The following is an 18,092-nucleotide window of genomic DNA, read 5'->3' as shown; positions in this document are numbered from 1 at the left end:
TCAGCGTAATACTAAACCTCTGGCTCACAGGGCAGGCTACCTCTCTAGCTCTTTGTTCGTCACACATGTGACGAGGGTACAATGGAGAGTAGGACAATAGTCCACTTATTGAGTGACTGGCAGGGAGCGGGATACATCCCTGATTAACCGTCACACTGCAGCCTCATGCACCCTGCGGTTCATGTGAGCTGTGTCAGGTTGCACTCCGCTGTAGAGGGAAAGGCAACGGCTCTTGCTGTCGTACTGAAAATCTGGCAGGTGTCACCGAGGTCAAAGTAGTGAAAGGCTCTCAAAATAGATGGGAAGTGAAATAGATAACGGGTTAAGAGGCTGACTCTTAATGATTTTAACAGGAAAGTATTGAAGATGCACAGATTTGGGTTTACTAATTTAGATTTTTTCTTTTTGAGGTCTGACCTGTCTGCAGTTCTGACCACAATCTCAAGGAACACTTGTGACCACTCTGGTACCATTTGTATTAGAGTGACTGAAACAACCGGCACACTTAGAACAAATGCTAGTTGAGGAATATGATGTCATCCCACAGCAGTGTTTGACCAATCTTGGTGAACAGCATGAGGAGGAGGTGCTAAGCTGAACCTCCTGTTTGTAAAATAAATTGAAAGTTATTGCCAATATGTCTTGTTTTTGAAAACATCAATAGCAGAAAGCTGTTTGACAAATGTCCTTCCTTTCCTTTTGTTTCTTTTTGGTCTGTACAAATGAGTGATAACAGCAAATAGGGATGATGGACAGATTTGATTATTCTGAATGTATCAAGTGTGTGGAAAAAGTACAGGTTTGCTAAGCTTCAATAATTTTTTTATAAATGAGATAATGTGTAATTCTTTTCTTGGAGTTCAAAGCAGCTCTGTAACATCTTACAATAAAAATGTTATTGTTTCGATCCATCAGATCGATCCAGCAGAACAAAAGTATTTTTTCTTGTTTTTATGTTTAGTTTTTAAGGAGAGAAAACAAAAACCCAGCATGCATAAAATTTATGATATGAAATTGGCCACAAAATCTCTGATCTGTAGGTTTTATGCATTTCAGCATAGCACATCTAAAGTCAGACTTATAACCTTTTAGTTACTAACCCTTTTTGTTGCGGCCATTTTTTGTTTGTGTCTGAATGTGTAAGGAATGTCCACAGCTGAGCTGTCCTCCAGGTTGCTGTCAGCTGACTGTCACTCATTGCCTTCAAGCAGAGATTTTCTCTGAATCCTTGAGCCTCGTTCGCCAGCCAGGACCTTATGACCTTCAAAAATAACAATAAAAGGGTTTGAGTAGAGGCTAAGCTCTTCATAGTGAGGCTAAACTGTTACATTTGCAATAAAGAATGCAGCTAAGCCTGAGTTTAATATGCAAGCACAATTGAACTATTTCTAATGACGTAGGTGCTTTGACATCCCCACGCCTTATCAGTGCTGTCAGTGAACTTCTGTAATTCCGCGTCTGTTTGCCCTGCTCCGAGCCCTGGATGTCATATTTTTGCATGAGTAGCTCGCAAACTGCTCCATTTGTGAATCTCTCCCTCTCTCTTTCTCTTTCTCCCTGGAGGTGGGGGCAGAGAGGTATTAGCTGTGCGCCGCAGACATCATTAGGAGGGGAGACGCTTTCCACCGTCAGCGCCGGAGCGGAGCAGAGCAGGGGAGCCCTGGCAACAAGAAGACACACAAACTCAGCAGCCCGTTACACCCCACAGTAAGTCGCACAAAACTACTCACTCCGAGCCGCTTTTTACAAACTGTCACTGCTCGCTTTCTCTCTTTTGGAGCTCTGTTTGGACATAAAAATGGCTGGAAGAACTGGGTAAGGGTGGCGCTGAAGCGCTCTCTACCCTTCTCTCTTTACTTCAAAGCGTTTGGGAAATGTTTACTTCGCTCTCTGACTTATTTTAACAGTCACCAAACAGTCCGGGGAAACGAGGGGCATGGGTGGGTACACTTGTCACATCGCTGCTTTGTTGCAAAGTGAGTTCTTTTAGTGGACGAAAGAGGGAGCGGAGGTTTGCCTGTGTAGTGACCGGGCAAGGAGCGCGTTCGCCGGTCGAGTTGATCTCGGCCAGCCGCTGCGCTTCCCACTAACTGCGCCACTCGACCTCGGCTCGAACATGTTCTCTTTACGCTGCTTTCTCAGCGGTAAACACCGCCAGACTCTGCTGGATGTTGTTGCGAACGCTTGTTTCAATACTCTTAATTTGTTGAGAGGGAATGTCAAAGGCAGGAGATTTTTCTTTTTTTAAACAACGCTTCACCATCGCGGAAGTGTTTCCCCTGAACACGAACTAGAACTACTCGCCAAAGTCAAGTTAAAATGCTCACTTTGTTTGTTCCGAAACACTTTACAGCTATGAAACGTATATTTCCGCTTGCAATTTGCACACGTTTACGGCTGCATGTGTAATATGTTACTACACGGTGTTTTACATTACCAGCTGGGTGTAAAGGACATACGGTTTGTGATTGCAGGACTACCCGTGATGTCATTCATCCGAGCTTGAACCATTATATAACGGGACTGTAGGGAAGCCTGTGATAGCAGGCTATTTTTACACTGTTTACACCTCAGAGCAGGGTAGGGCTATGCTTCAACTCACAATATGAATTTAATATGCCATCCAAATGAGGAAAAAGTGCATGGACATTAAGGGAGTGCTGCAGATGTAAAGCATGCACTTTAAGGTGTCCCCTGTCTACAATATTTTTCTCACATTCTCAGTGAGATATCCTGCAGAGGGCTTTAATGTTCACATATTTAATTAAAAAATTCATACTCACAGTTACGACATTATTTAGTAAACTCTCTGAACTTACCTTTGAAGTGGAATATGTCCTTGAATGTTCAACAAAGTGCCCTTAATTGATTGTAACTGCTATTTTTTTGTCCATTAATGTTATTACATCCTCCTACTATCAATATTTTACTAATTTTCTAAATTTTTCAAGGTTTTTTTTCTATCTCTCTCCGCCAGAGATTTCAGCATGCAAGAACATTGTGTGCTAATAATGTTCACTGCTACCCTTCATATTCAAGTAATTGTCTGTTAGAATTTTTTTAAATATATATTTGTGGTAGTAGTGGCTTTTTTCCAACAGTAATTCAAAGGAAATGGCAGAGAGAAGGTTGTTGTGGGAGGTAACGCAGCAAAGGTCTTGAGCTCAGGAATCGAACCCAGAACAGCTGCATCAAGCACTATAGCCTCTGTATATGGGGCAGCTCTCCCGCCACACCATGCTGCGCCCCAGAAAGAAGTTTTTAGGACATTTGTACTCACTTCTTGGTAACTTGACACCAACTCCTTATTATGCTTTGTACCCTAATGTATTACAATATTTTGTTTTGCCAAATTTGATCGAATAAGATGTCACCACAAAATAAAGCATTCTAAAATCTATCTGAGAAGTACCTGCGAAAACAAATGTTAAAGAACTTTGAAGTAGCTGCTAAACTAATTATTAGCTAATGAACAGATTTTGCAAGCATGTGTTTGAATTCTTGTAAATTTAGTTTGGAAACCGTGTTAACTACTTTTGATTCATTTTTTCAAAATATTGTTGCTAATGATGTCTCAAAAATGTGAGGGTGCTTTTTGTTTAAATTTTAGTCTTTAATATATATTTTTTTTAGCCTAGATATAAATCAAAACACATCTCTGTTCATAGCAATATCAGCTTTTCCCCCTCAAATTTAATTGCTATTAATGCAATCTTAGCTGTTAGTCAGAAACATGGTAGCACATAAAGAACAGAGACAAAGATTTAATTAAGATTTACAAGCAACCTTTTACAATTAAAATTAATCAAACACAAAGAATAAAAAAAACAACATGTTAAAACCTTTTCTAAGTAGAAGGATTAACAATAAGACAGAAACTGGAAATGTAAATGTGAAGGGCTGTGAAAAATCTCCATAATTTTAGTTTTGAGATGGTTATAAAATATTATTTTTCAAAACATTTTAGAGTGATGAAATGTGTATTTAAGTAGAAACTTACTTGATTATGAACATGAATTTATAGATTGAACTAGAGCTGTACCCCTCCAGGTAATAACAGCACGTCGTGGCAAGTGGCTCATTCAAATCGTATGTTTTGTTGTCCTACTGCAATGTGAAACCAAACCTCATGAAGCATATGCAGTTTTGTACAGACTTGTTTTGGACTTCACAGCATAAAAATGCAGTCCAATTGTATAACCGCATAATTTCTGTCAATAAAATGCGCCTTATTATTTATAACGTTGTGGCCTCTGTCACATAGATTAGATATGGCCTCTAGTTTGTTCCTGGTGCTGTCTGATTCTCTCGCTCACAATGCTGTGTAAAAGGAAACAGACGTGCTTGAAGTGCAGCGGAGGGCCATTTACATTCTACTTTGCTCACTTGAAATACTCTCCATTTGTTCTTGTGTTGCTTTTATCGTTATATTTGTGGCTTCTCTAGTTCTGTTATCAAAATATTCACATAGAGTTCCACATTTAGGAGGATTCAAAAACAAGGATTTCGTGTTTATATTCTTCAGGTCTGTGCTTTAAGCTGATTTTTAAGATGTTTAAACTTTGAACATTATGTGTATCTATTATTGATTTCATGTGCTTAAAACCCGTTTAATCCCACCGGCAACAATTGTTGCCAGACATATTTTCTAACTTCTGGAAGCTGTAAGAGAATTCATTTGACTTTTAGCAGCTAATTGAAGTTTTTAAATCAAATAATAGTGTGTACTCTAAGAAATATCAATTTCATGTATCTACTGTGAATGGTGATATGACCAGACCTCGTTACTTCCTGCCTGTAACGCTGGAGGTAAATGTATGTCACAAATGTGTACAAGACAGTCATTAAATACTTTAATAAAAAAATCTGAATAAAATATTTTGTACATATGTTCTTTCAAGTGTCTTCTACTGATATATAAAAAAAAATTGTATCCATTCATTCATCTTTTAATAATAAGAAGAGGGAATGTAAGTGTGGCAACAATTGTTGCTGCTGGCATAATACAAAGACAGCACTGTCCTGTGTCCATAGCTTTGCTGTTTATTCTAAATGTCTTGCTGTTGCCAAAAGCTCAAACTATAAGATGTTTTAGATTTTCTACCTCAAAAAATGAGGTTCCTTCAGTTGAACCCCTCCCCACTTCCCGCCCCCAAAAGCCGACCCTTTCCACAAAGTGTGGCCTGTGCAGTGAATGACCACTACAAGATGACGCCACGCCTGAAACTAGTTCGGGACAAGGCAAAGGTCTTGTTCTTGGTCTGGTGGAACAGGGGCAATGTCCTCTCAAATGCAGATTTGTTCATACTAACATTTTCACCTGATTTTGCCTAATTGATTAAATAATCAAATGAGGTCAAAGGTCACTTGGCATATTGAGACAATGACACCTGCAGGATGTGGCATTCAATTTTTATGTTTCTAAAATATTTCTGAGCACACTTGTAGCCATTCTTTGTTATAATAAGTTATGCATGTCATGATTTTTCTTATTTTTTTATGTGTATAAATAGGCCAGATTTGTGTACCGGTAATTTAGAATATGAAGTTTCCCACCAGCAACAATTGTTGGTGAGTCTAAGACCTACATTTTCACTAACATAACCAACATAAAATGTAATAATTCATAAATATCGTGTTTTAGGGAGGTCCAAGGATTGAAATGCATGCACTTATTTTGCAGGAAAAAATTTGGGATTAAATGGGTTAATTTGGCATAATGTGCCTGTTATGATGGCAATGTTCTGACCAGACATCTTTGTCTAATGATATGATTTCCAAAAGCTAATCTTTTTTGATAAAGATGAAAAGCCTTGTGACTTAAATTCTTATTGACATAATACAGATGTGCATATACAATGAGAAATGACAACAACAACACCAACAATGAAAAACAGATTTAGATAATTATAAGATGTGGAACTGAAAACATTTGGAGGTCGATCATCTGATATGTTTTTATATTTATCTTTGATCAAATATCTTTAATACTAAAAATGAGCTCAGTTGTGAGACTTGGTTTTGTCTTGATTCTCTGGTTCACAGGTTGAGGGATTGGTCAATAGCACGCAAGCTTCAAGGCTAAAATAGTTATCAGAAATGACATGCTATTTTTACTTCAACAGATTTTTTTTTTATCAAGTATGGTCACACCTTGTAATTGAATTCAATTACAAGGTGTGACCAAACTTTTGGTCTGAACTATATACAACAAGCAGGGTTTATGAGATTATTGAAACATTTTTGAATAACCTTGGTAGAGTATTGGAGGCAACAAATTGCGAGGTTTAGGTGAATTAGTTTTAGGTCTCCTATCCTGCAGAAGTTTGAAAAAGGAAAGTCCATCTGTCAGACTAGGGTTGACAGCATGGATGGAAGTCTGAAAGTTTATGAGGTTATTGATTTTGTGGTGGCTATGCTTTCACAGGCCAGATTGTTAGAACTATAGCTAAGAGAAAAATAGCCAGCAGTAGGATGTTTACCAGGGATGTCCAAAGTGTGTCCTGGGAACAATTTGTGGCCCTCTGAATAATTATTTGTTTTTGTACACCAGAGTTCTTGAGAGCCACGTTGGCACAAGCAATTGGTTTATATTAATAATTTTTTAAATATTATTTTGAGCAACATTTTCACAGACGAATGAAATCTTTTGCATCATCAGCTGTGAACTGGGCCAGAGATAGACATGCTATATTGCCAAAAAGGTACTTTAGCATCTGACAGGTGTTGTTTTTGTTGGGCAGCAGTTGAAATTTATAGATTTTGTTTTTGCTCTGTTGAGCAACAAAATGTTTATTTCTGAAGTTCGCTTCTTCAGGTGAACAAGATGTAAAAGACCCAACTGAACTTTTCTATTGTGTGATCATAACACTGTGATCCAGGCGTGCTGTGCCACCCACCCACCCACACACACACACACACACACACACACACACACACACACGCACACATGCATGCACTGCATCCACCCTAGCCTTTGATTCCAGCCGCCACTCACTTTCAAATGGTAATGAGAGGCAATTAGAAGCCAATGTGTCCTAATCACAAGCCATTTAACCGAGCTTGGCTCATTTGTCAGAGCCCTGTGTGCACATGGAGCCCCACAGACAAACACACATGAGCAGTACGTCTTGTAGCTCTTGCCAAATGAGGGGGAAATTGTGTGTTTCTGTGTCCGTGAGTGAGATTTCCAGGTAATGATCGGGTGGAGATTTCACAACTGAATGAGCGAGTGACAGAAATGGCTCTTCATGTGCAAGTACAGGGAGGACGAATGATGGGTGGGAGGGCCTCACAGATTGACCAGGGCAGCGAAACAACAGGTGTCAGTGACTGAATGTAGAGGAAGGAGTGGGAATAATTCCACTCCTTCCTCTACATTTATTAAGAGTCTTAAGAGGCGCTGTGCACAAGGGTGCTAACGAATTGACATCAATTTATTTATTTAGTGCCAATTTACAACAGATGTCTTCTCAGGGCAGACATGTCCAATTTGTATCCAGTTAGAGTCTAATTTCGTCCACATTGAGTCCAGATTAACCCAGTAAATTCCAATCCAATCTTATATTCAAATTCTACTCCATTTACATACAGTCCAATTCAATCCAGATCCATGTATGGTACAGTTAGATGCAGATAATCATTTATAGATTTACAGAGATATAATAATCCAAATTCTTTGACCAATATTAGGTCCTTAGTTCTAAGCCTTTACTCTGAAGAATAAGTTAAATTCAATAAATCAGAATATGACAATATAATTTAGTAACTAAATTCACTAAGTGAAAAATGTAGATTGCATTTTCAGATCTCTGTTTATGTTGATCATGATGATTTTCTGCTTACAGTTAAAGACGTGACATTGATAACAACATTATGTCAGACCAATAAAAACAAACATCTGTACTACAGAAATGTGGACTTTGTAAAATGCATGCTTAACACCTGCTGAAGGTTATTTCCAAAATATAAGTTTTATCTGACAATCGAGCCTCATCAAACCGCATATTCTAATTTACTGAATGTAACTCTACATCCTTAGATTAAATCTATGATTCTCAAAATCCTCCCAACTTTTACCAACTCAGCATTATCCTTGACAGACAGAGGTTAATAGCACAAAAGGGTAAAATACAGAAACTTTGTTTTACTCCATTTAGCCATCTTTTTTATTTTTTTGAAGTTTAACACTGGTGGAGCCTGAATAAACTGCATCAGAAAATGACAAAAAACCCCCTCAATCTTCTGAATTTAAAAGATTTAATTTTCTAGATTTAAATGTTCTTTTCTTATAGTATCCTTTTCTGCCATTCTACTCTTGAAAGAGTAACACAAGTAAAACATCTAATATTTTTTCTTAATTTTTTAAAATTTTATACATGTTCCATTTCTTAAATTGTAAATGGGTATTGTTGTATCTCAAGGTAATTGCATAAAAGTACCACATTTGATGTATAACTAAAGAGGGTAAGGTTAAGCAGTCTAATCATAAGCTTTATCAAAAATTAAAGTTTTAAGTGTGAACTTTGAAGTAGACAGGGTGTCTATCACACAAGCAAAACAGGGTTTCACCAGAGAGGAGTTTGAGAGCTGAATAACTGTCCTCCCAGTCTATTTCTAGAAATTCTAGGAACCACCAGTAATCCTGCAGACCTAGGATAGTCCTCTTTAGTCAAACTCTAGTCTGTTTGTCTAGAAAGTCCGGTTTGTTTGGGAACGTGTCACTGCAATTGGACTCTACTGCAGACCAAAAAAAGCGAACTCTGGTCCATCAAAGTGCTGGTGAAGTGCTCTGCTGGACATAAAGAGTGATGCGATCTTTTATATAAGACTGAATGTTGCGGGATATTTGACGATAACTAATTGCAGCAGTTTAATGCCTAAGAAATACATTCTGGTTATCTGCTTTACTCTGGGATATAGTATTTCTAATTTTGGAAGCATAGCTTTTTGTGGTATGAAAATGACTAATTTTCACTCTTTTTTTTTTTAAGTTAGTCATGTATTGTCATGTATTTAACATAGATCAAAGGTGTGTTTTGGCAAGATGCAATTCCCAGCTTTAGTTTGTGGCGCTGTTTTCTATCCTGTCACACTATGACACATAAATGTCATGTTTGATAGTACTGAAAATGTGTCACTCCTGCTTCTGCATCCACACCTGAGTGCTGTCACAGCTCTATCCCTGGTTGAAGTAAGAGGAAGGAAGAGACTGGTGTTGAATGGAAACAGAGTGATGTAAAAAATGTGTTGGGAAGTATAAGGCAGAGGGAGAGGAGTAAAAAAAAAAAGAAGAATATTCAAAATACGAGAGAGAGAAACATTTAGTTCTACGATTAAAAAGGAGCATGTGAGAAAAATGTTGGGAAAAATGTGCAGAGCAGTGGGTGGGGATGGAGGCAGATCAAGAGATTGAGCTGTCTCGTTGAACCACGCGGTGTGCTCAGACCTTTTCAGCTTTTCTTTTCATCCTCCCCTATTCATGAATGCACTGAGTACACATGCTTGCACACAAGAGAAGGGACACACTCACGCTGTGTGCTGCCTTTAAAGGGGATCAATGAGAGCTTTTTGTATTTTGTTAAAGAACATTCTGCTGTGTTTTATCATGTTTTTATATGGCTTAGTGTACCGTCCTGAATTTTGATGAATTGTAGGAAAAGGTACTTTATTGTAAGAATATAACAAATGTACAAGATGGCATTTCTATGAACATGGTAGAAAAGAAGAATCAATGTTTGTAACTTATACTGTATATCACTCTTGTCCTTCCTCACTTTGGAGTATTTGCTGATAAGTGTGTGTACATTACACTGCTTGAAAAGATTGTGTTTTGTTACCCATTTCATGGGCTTAAATCATATAAGTACTTATGAAATGGGTATGTATTCTGTGACTGTCCCAGCATCACCAACCTACACACTGGTGTTATACTGTTGGGTCGATAAACTGCTTCATGGCTCAATAACCATGTGAAAAAGAGAAGTCTGGACTTTGCTCAGCCAAGTGTAGCCTTTGGCTTTGTAATGGCTGCTTGTCTGGCTCACTTGATATGCAGTTGTCTATATGCCTGGCAAGTCACTTTTAGAAGCTGAACTTGGCTGAAGTCCAGGGAATATAATGCCTCAACAGTGACAGTGACCTTCTCTATGCCTTACCTCTTAAGTCCTGTCTGATTTGTGTTGTCTGTGAAAGAGTTGAATGGCGGATAAAGTTGATCTTTGATTTTCAGTGATTTATACAATGATGGTGGTGGCTGTATTCCCTAACCTGGTCCCCAAGTATCCCTACCCTGCATGTTTTAGACGTGTTTCTGTTCCAGCATGTCTCATTCAGTTTATTGCATGACCTCCTCTGCAGCCACCAAATGCTACAGAAGCCTGTACATTACCCATTCATTTAATTCAGGATTTTAGAAGAAAGGAGACACGTAAAACATGCAGGACAGGGGAACTGAGGAGCCACTGATATAGAGAAAATGGTCACAATAACCCATGTCAGACTAGTTGATAAAACTATGCGACTTTGGAAACTGTGTAAGATTTTACATTAAAAGTAACTGTTTGTTTTTCATGGTGCTTTGATTCCACTTGTTGGAAGCGAGTAAAGCCCTCAGAGCCTCAGCTTCAAAGTGGGTGTGTGGGCATCAACAATGACTTATGTCTGAGTCAGAAGGATATGCATTGAAGGAGAGGAATTCAAAAACAGGAAAATGGCCAGTGATAGAAACAATCCCTGGAATACCAAAAACCCACCCTTCACCAGTGTTGTTCTTGGCTAAACATTCCTTTCCATTACTACTGTTTACGCCTTAGGATGTTGATTTCAGTACACAGCACATGGTGGCTTAACCAGGGTAGCTGCCTTCCAGATCTTATTTCATTGATCCTTCTGATGTGGCATTTATTTTGTGCCACAGACTCCAGTCTATTTAGAAGCCTACTCTTTTACCTACAATTCAAAGGAATGTAATAAAAAAAGATCCACTATAGTCAGGGTAAATAGTTCAGCACATGGAGACGGGTTCGGGCAAGTCGATGCAACCAGAACCAACATTATTCAGGCCAGCGTCTCCAAGGCTGAAATATTCCTTCTCCAACATACCTGTGGTGTGGTCTGAACAGGACAAGGAGAAGGATGCAAGGCTGGATTGCTGAGGATTTTCAGTCAGTCATTCTGTCTCTGTATGGATTTCTATTTGGCCTATACTTGTGGCTTGGCCCATTCAGAATCCTTACTGGATGGCTGACCAGACGGCTGTAGATCAGCCTCATTTGGCTGAATGCTTTGTTGTAGTAGAAAGTTAGCTGTCTAGCTTCCAGGAGACATTTCTGTCTGTCTGGCCTTTCTGCTGAATATGCAGTGAACCCACAGCATTTAAACATCAGGATTTGGCTGGGAAAGTCAGAGAACTGTGATCAAACACAGATCTAAATTTAAAAACTAGTAAATGAGGATGTTCATTGCCAGCCTAAGATTTCAAGGAAAATATATTGTTATTACATTGTTAGAGACTTGTTGGAATGTATTTCTTTACAGAATGCAATTTTCTTGAACCAAAACGGGTTTTATAACTCCAACAGCCTGTCACAGGGAACCGAAATGTTTCTTCTGTGTGTGACACATACTGCTTCCAATACCAGTATTCTGTATCTTTCCAGAGATCCTATTTGAATTTGAATGCTTGGTATTTGAATGCTTGGTATTTTCATGCGTAATCTGACAATGAATGTAGATTTAGTTTAGTCTAATTTTTGCTAACTTTTCTATCTGCAAAAATGCATTCAAAGCATGCCAGTCCTGGGGCTTTACCATCAAGGGGCTACTGCTAAAATAGATGAGATTCATGTTAAGAGGCTCTTTGTGGCCTTCTGTGACTGGAAACCTCTACTATAACATACCTTAAAATAGTTTAATGTTCCTCATTAGGGATTTTTTTTGTTATTATTTTTTAAGAAAATTATTTTTGGCACTTTCAAATGTGTATCTTTTGATAAATATTTTGCATTTGGCACAATAGAAAGTCCTGAGAGGTATTCATGCACATTTATTTAATGTTAAAATATTCAAACATGACAAATGGGGGAAAAAAAAATGTAGCAAAAGTTTCCATCATCATTAACCAGAAATGTTTGGTGCAGCTCTTTAGCCAATGTAAACATCTGTCTGCAGGGACTTGCCCAGGGGAAATACCTGCGTTGACCTAATAGAGAATTGCTGTGCATCCTCTGCATGCCAAAATAGCTCTGCTTTTTCTACATTCCGTAACCTTAATTGCCCTTATGCAAAGTTTCTGACTTCCCAGATGTCAGATCTCTATCAGCCATAGTAAGTATTTTCTACTTGGGTTTGGAATATCATCACAGAGGGAACTAGGAATTTTATCTTGAGGCACTAAGAGGTTCCACTATTCTGATAAGGAAACTAAAAAGGAAACAGTTACAGGAATGCCGCAAACATGCACATCCATATATGTAAAAGGCCTCTCCTTTGGTTTACAAGTCTAGTAGGAAATGGTTGATGTGACTCTTAATTGTTTCTCTTTTGCATTCATTTAAGAAGAAAAGTATAAACAAGAAAAGTAGTTGAATTTCGTGTAGAGATGTGATTTTTTAAAATGATTTTAGAAATGATTAATGGCCTTGCATGCATATTGACCAGACTTGACCTCAGGTGTTACCTGTTTAACTATTTTCTGTGCTTTTTATTATTTTTCTAAAGCATCATTTGCACTTTACATGGATTACGAAATAGAAATAATCTTTGTAAAATTGCTGCTGTCATACTAACTAAAAACAGGCTGGTGCCATATTACTGTGCTTTAAAACCGACAGGTCTAGATGGAGCAGTCTGTTTGTCACACTTTCATTTTTCCATTTTGATGAAATTAAACTTTGCTAATGCAATCCAGTGTTGTAAAATATTATATGCATTCAATATTAGTAGTTTGGCTCAAGAGTTTCATTTGGGGAGTTTTGTGTCAGGAAGCTTTGAAGGAAACTGAAACTGGTTATTCATTCTGTCTCACAAACATTGTGACTGTGGTTCCAGTTACTGGTAATAGTTTCTGTTCCAAAACAGCTGAAATATCTGTCATACCATAAATTCAGTTTAAAATCCGTTTGAAATGTGAGACTACAGAAATAGCATAGATAGCATCAACCTGTTGCTCCATGCTGCTGATCAGCTGACTGAAAGCAGGTTACTACGTCCCTTTGCTTACAAAACAAATGCTATTTTTTTCCACTGTATCAGTATATACCATGAAGCAAACCATAATACTTTTATTTTAGATTTTCATATTATTAGAATCTCATACTGCCTCATTACTTCTCTCATATTGTAATAAAAGACAGCAGGACTAACTTAATAAACATTGCAACATAAGATAAGAGATGAAATTTGAGAAAATAAGATTGATTTATTTTTTAACAAACACAAATTACATGTATTTCGCTGAAATCTCACAGGATAAACATTGAAACTCTTCAGACTAGACTGAAGCTTTCTGGTTATTCTGTCCTCTTTCTAACTAAACTCATGAAGAAAAGGTTCGTAATGAGAAATGACAAGATAACTGAGATGAAAACAAGGTGCTGCATAGGAAATGGGTGGGAGGATGTGGCGGAAGCTTTTGGGAAATGGATGAGAACAAATTTTGTTAAATGGTTAAAGCAGCTGTAGGAAATCTTTCCATTTGATTACAGTCTGCGTTAAAACACAGCTCCATTCACAAACCTTAAAAGTTAGGTGTGCATTTAGGTCTTACAGGTAGATTTCATTGTTTATATGTAAATAAAAGACTTGAGGAAGGAAAAAAAGCTAAGGGTCAAATGTTTGTGCTCATATGTTTACAGAAACACATACACTATTCTATGTAACTTGTACCACTGATTATTAAGATAGCTTTCTATTTGCTTGACTAGAAATGCACTGACCAGGGGCTTTCCAGCACATACTGACTTCCAGATTTCTTGACTTTCAGATCTGGAAGTTTTCATGAGTCATATTATTCAGGATCCAGAATATTAAAGACAGAAAATATGCTTTATGTTCTTTGGTAAAAATGATATGTCCCATTAAAATGTTGAATGAACAGAAAATTCCTGTTAAGGATTAAAAATGCTTGTAATTATTTATAGATTAGAAACATTTATGTAGTGAAACTTCTCAGTTTTGATGCATTTAAGGGGGCAGTATTATGTACTTATGTAGTGCCATTTTATCAGAATCAAGCAACTATGTTAACTTCAGTTGTTATAAAAATGCTACGTAAATGAAATATGACTTAAATGAAACTTGACTTCGTAATTTAACTCATTGAAATTGCGCCTCTGTCTCTTTAAAAACTCGTCCTCTTTCTGAAACTCCTCCTTCAGGTAGTTATCACAACATGGCTCCTCTAATAACCCTTTGACAACATTTTTACCAGTGTGGCACTGAGAAGTGGCTGGTAAAATGAGATCAGTGGGATAGTGGTGAGGGACGGGGGGCTGCCCTGTGAGGACTGGGAAACTGCAGCTCAGAGGAGGAGCTGCGTCTCGAAGGCGGTGCTAGATCCACCAGACGTTTTGCGCAGCTGAACGGTTGCCACAGAAGATTAAAGGATTTTTTAAACATGCATAAAGGAATCAAGGCAACACTCCAGATATGTTTTTGATGAAGGAATAACATTCTAAAGTCAATTTAACATAATACAGTTGCCCCTTTAATAAAGAGCAATATAATGTGTATTACAATATATTATAATAGTATATCGGATCTCTTTACAGGTAATGCTAGACGGGCAGATGAGGGTAGTTTCCTCCAGAGGAAACAAACAGCGGAACTTTCTGAGGTTTATATGTGAAACGACAGCCTCCATAAAATTCCCCCTGTACAAAGTGACCATTAAACACTAGAACTAAGTCGATTTGTCAAGCTTTTAAAGCTGATTGTTATGTTTGCACTGAAAAAAAAATCGCTCAGAAAGTGAGTAAGAGCTATTTTAAGCTGAAGCCAGATTACAACCGGATTCTCCTGCCCATGATTCAGCTCCGTTTCACAACAGCTTCTCATTATTTACATCACACAGATGTAATGTCTCACAGTAATGGCTTTGGATACCCAAGTAACTGTACAGCATTGCATGTGCTGTCCATGAGCTTGAGGCATGTGGCACTGGATGTGGTTGTGTATTTATGATTGGAAGTAGCACTGGTTACTAAGGCTACAAAGTTTTTATCTGCAGATGCTGTCATGTGCTGTGGTTATTACTGCTGACTGCTTGTGTTTACATTTGGTTGTCTGGGTGATGTCAATATATTGACAGTTGTGCAAATACGGATTTCAGGAAGACTAAAAGGCTTATATACTCAGTTAAAGTCCGGCAGCCTTTTCTTGACCCTGAATGTCCTGAATGTTTTTCAGAAAACCACAATTATTGATGAAATCACTATTGAAGAAAGGTGTACAGAATTACAGGTACTGACATTGATGTTGCACATGTGCAAGTATGACTTCTATCTGGTGACCTGCAACTAGTGTAGGCTTTATCAAAATGACCTGCTCACTATCTGCATTTCATAACAGCTTCTCCTAAAAAGGGATAGTTTGTAGCTTTGCATGATTTCTTTTCTGTTTATTACTTAATAGTTATGTGGAAATAGACGCATCCATTTTCCACACAATCATCGATCTAAAACTGGAAATACCCACAAGTTCAAGGATTCTGGTTGCAAAATTCCTTCTGTAGTTCCCAAATCACAACGTCCCCCATTCCCCGCGTGTGATCTAATTTCGGGAAACATTGCACAAGGCTGCTAAGAATCTGCTGCTGGATTTGTAGGTTTCTGTTTGAACTCTCTCTCCTTCAGCACATGATTATGGTCGAATAATACAAATACTACACAGTCCTCCTTTCTGGGGCTTTGGGAAAAAAGAGATTTGTGAGATTTATATTGTTGTTGTTTGCTTTAATCTTTTAAAACCCAGGCACAGTTTCATAATGCCGCGTAAGGATCGTAAGCTTGTGCTATTTTACTCATTTACATGTTTTTTTTTTGTTTGTTGGTTTTTTCCTGGAAGCCCCAGGTGGCGGAAAAGACCTGATTTGACAAAATGCTGTTTGGATAACGTAAGGTATCTGTATATTTTCTTTCCTTTTCGTTCAAACTTGTTGATATCAATACTTACAAAGGGCTGTAAAAAGATGAATACGTCCATGGACTTTTTCACATTTCATCAATTTACAATCACACATTTCAGGATTTTATTTCACTGGGATATTATGGGATAGACCAGTCTGTTTTGCTCATACCCTTTGCTATCTACATTTTATAATGAAAAAATATTGTAGGTAATTTTAACTAGACCCCCCACCCCATGTCAACACTTTGTGGAGGCATTTCAGTGCAATTGAATATCAAGTTATTTTGCCAAATGCCTGATTTTTACACCATTTTTCCTTGGAAAATATCTCAAGCTTAGATTCTCAGTTCACAACTTTAACTGGATCGTTTTCACACATGAATATGATTTTATTTAAACCATTGAAGCTGTTGTTTCATATTTGAGGACTTTGTCTTCCTTGGAGGTGAACCTCAGTGCCAGCCCCAAGTATTTTCCAGCCTCTAGCAGGTTTTCTTCCAGCAATGCTTTTGTATTAGGATTAATTAAGCTCTTTAAATCTTCACTGCTTTATCTCCCTGTCTCTTTACAAGAAATGCATCATGATGCTGCCGTTACAATGTGACACTGTAACAACATGTCTACAGTGACAACCGACAGTGTTGGTTTTCTTCCACACTAAAGAGTTTGCCTACTTAACACTTCTTATGGCCATCTTTCAATAACAGCTTCTTTGCTGTGATTTTTTTGGAGTGTATTGCTAATAGTTGTACTTTAATCATACCAGCTTAGGTAGACAGCCTTTTCTACATTTTAAAATGAGGATTTGAACATTTCTCTGTAGAATATTTTTATAACCTAACTCTACAACTTCCTCAATCACCTGCTTGCTGTTTTCCATGGTCTTCATGGTCCTGTTTGTTACCTAATATTCATCTTTTAACAAGTCCTTGTTATTTTACAGAATAACTGGATTTATCTTGAGAGTAAATTATACCCAAGTTAATGCTATATATTATGGAAGAGGATTAGGGCCACCAAAAAAAAAAAAAAAAAAAATTCTGACTTTAATCTCAGAATTCTGACTTTAAAATCAGAACTCTTTTTTTTTTTTTTTTTTTTTTTTTCTCGGTGGCCCTAATCCTCTTTTGTAATCTATAGATTAGGTGACTTCAGTTGGTTGTTTTCTTTTGGGTTATCAGAGTAATGGTGACTTAATAAATGTACAATTTTCCTTCCTCTTCATCTTACTCATCAGTACTCTTTTAATCTCATAAATCCTAATGGAATACATTAAAGTTTGTGGTTATAAGGTGACCACAAACCTTATAACCACTACTTTAAAGTTTTTTAAAGTATGAAAAACTTTAAAGGGATTTTTATGTTTAGAAGGAACAATGTGTGCACGGATATCCTACAAAATGAATCATTTGGAAAATCTTGCAAATCCAGTGTACACATTACTTCTAGTAGATCTACCTTTTCTTTGGGATGAAAGCTGTGATAAGTCATGAGAAAAATCTCTGCTTGATTTTTGATATTTGCACATGACTCAGATTTAACTTAATCTGCCTAGAATATTTTAATGTCTGATCTTCTTTTAGGTAACATTTGAGTTTGTAGTTGCTTGGTAAGTTTAGGACCTAGACCTACAAAGCTATGCTAAAAAGGCTTTTTTTTTTAGTAATTAAAATGATAAAATAGTAATTATCAGATTTTATTTACCAGTATGGGGAATTATAAACTATTTGAGGCTTTTACAGAATTTGCAGCTGCTGTTTTGTATGAATGGTGTATAGGTCATAAATCAAATGCCCTGACTAAATCTTATAAAAATGTGATGTAGTCATGCTTATAGCATTTATCCCACACTAATGTCCATTCTACCTTTCAATCAATGTGTCAGTATGCAGCCTTTTGTGAATGTGCTTTAACAGGAGGCCAAGTAATATCAGTTCAGGTGTCATGAAGCCCTTTAATTCCCT

The 18,092-nt window shown here is 37.4% G+C and overlaps 1 protein-coding gene across 4 annotated transcripts in view; it reads left to right on the top strand.

The window, feature by feature from the left end:
• Positions 1-1,440: 1,440 nt before the first annotated feature.
• The window catches only part of atxn1a (ataxin 1a), a 98,540-nt gene continuing 81,888 nt past the window's right edge, over positions 1,441-18,092 (top strand). For all 4 annotated transcript variants that reach the window (XM_044139465.1, XM_044139471.1, XM_044139469.1 and 1 more), the window contains exon 1: positions 1,441-1,707. The gene's annotated coding sequence lies outside the window, so the exon portion shown is untranslated. The remainder of the gene's footprint in view (positions 1,708-18,092) is intronic.

The sequence above is a fragment of the Gambusia affinis genome, linkage group LG14 (genome assembly GCF_019740435.1).
Source record: "Gambusia affinis linkage group LG14, SWU_Gaff_1.0, whole genome shotgun sequence".
NCBI classification, from domain to species: Eukaryota; Metazoa; Chordata; class Actinopteri; order Cyprinodontiformes; family Poeciliidae; genus Gambusia; species Gambusia affinis.
This window is presented reverse-complemented; position numbering and strand designations above follow the sequence as displayed.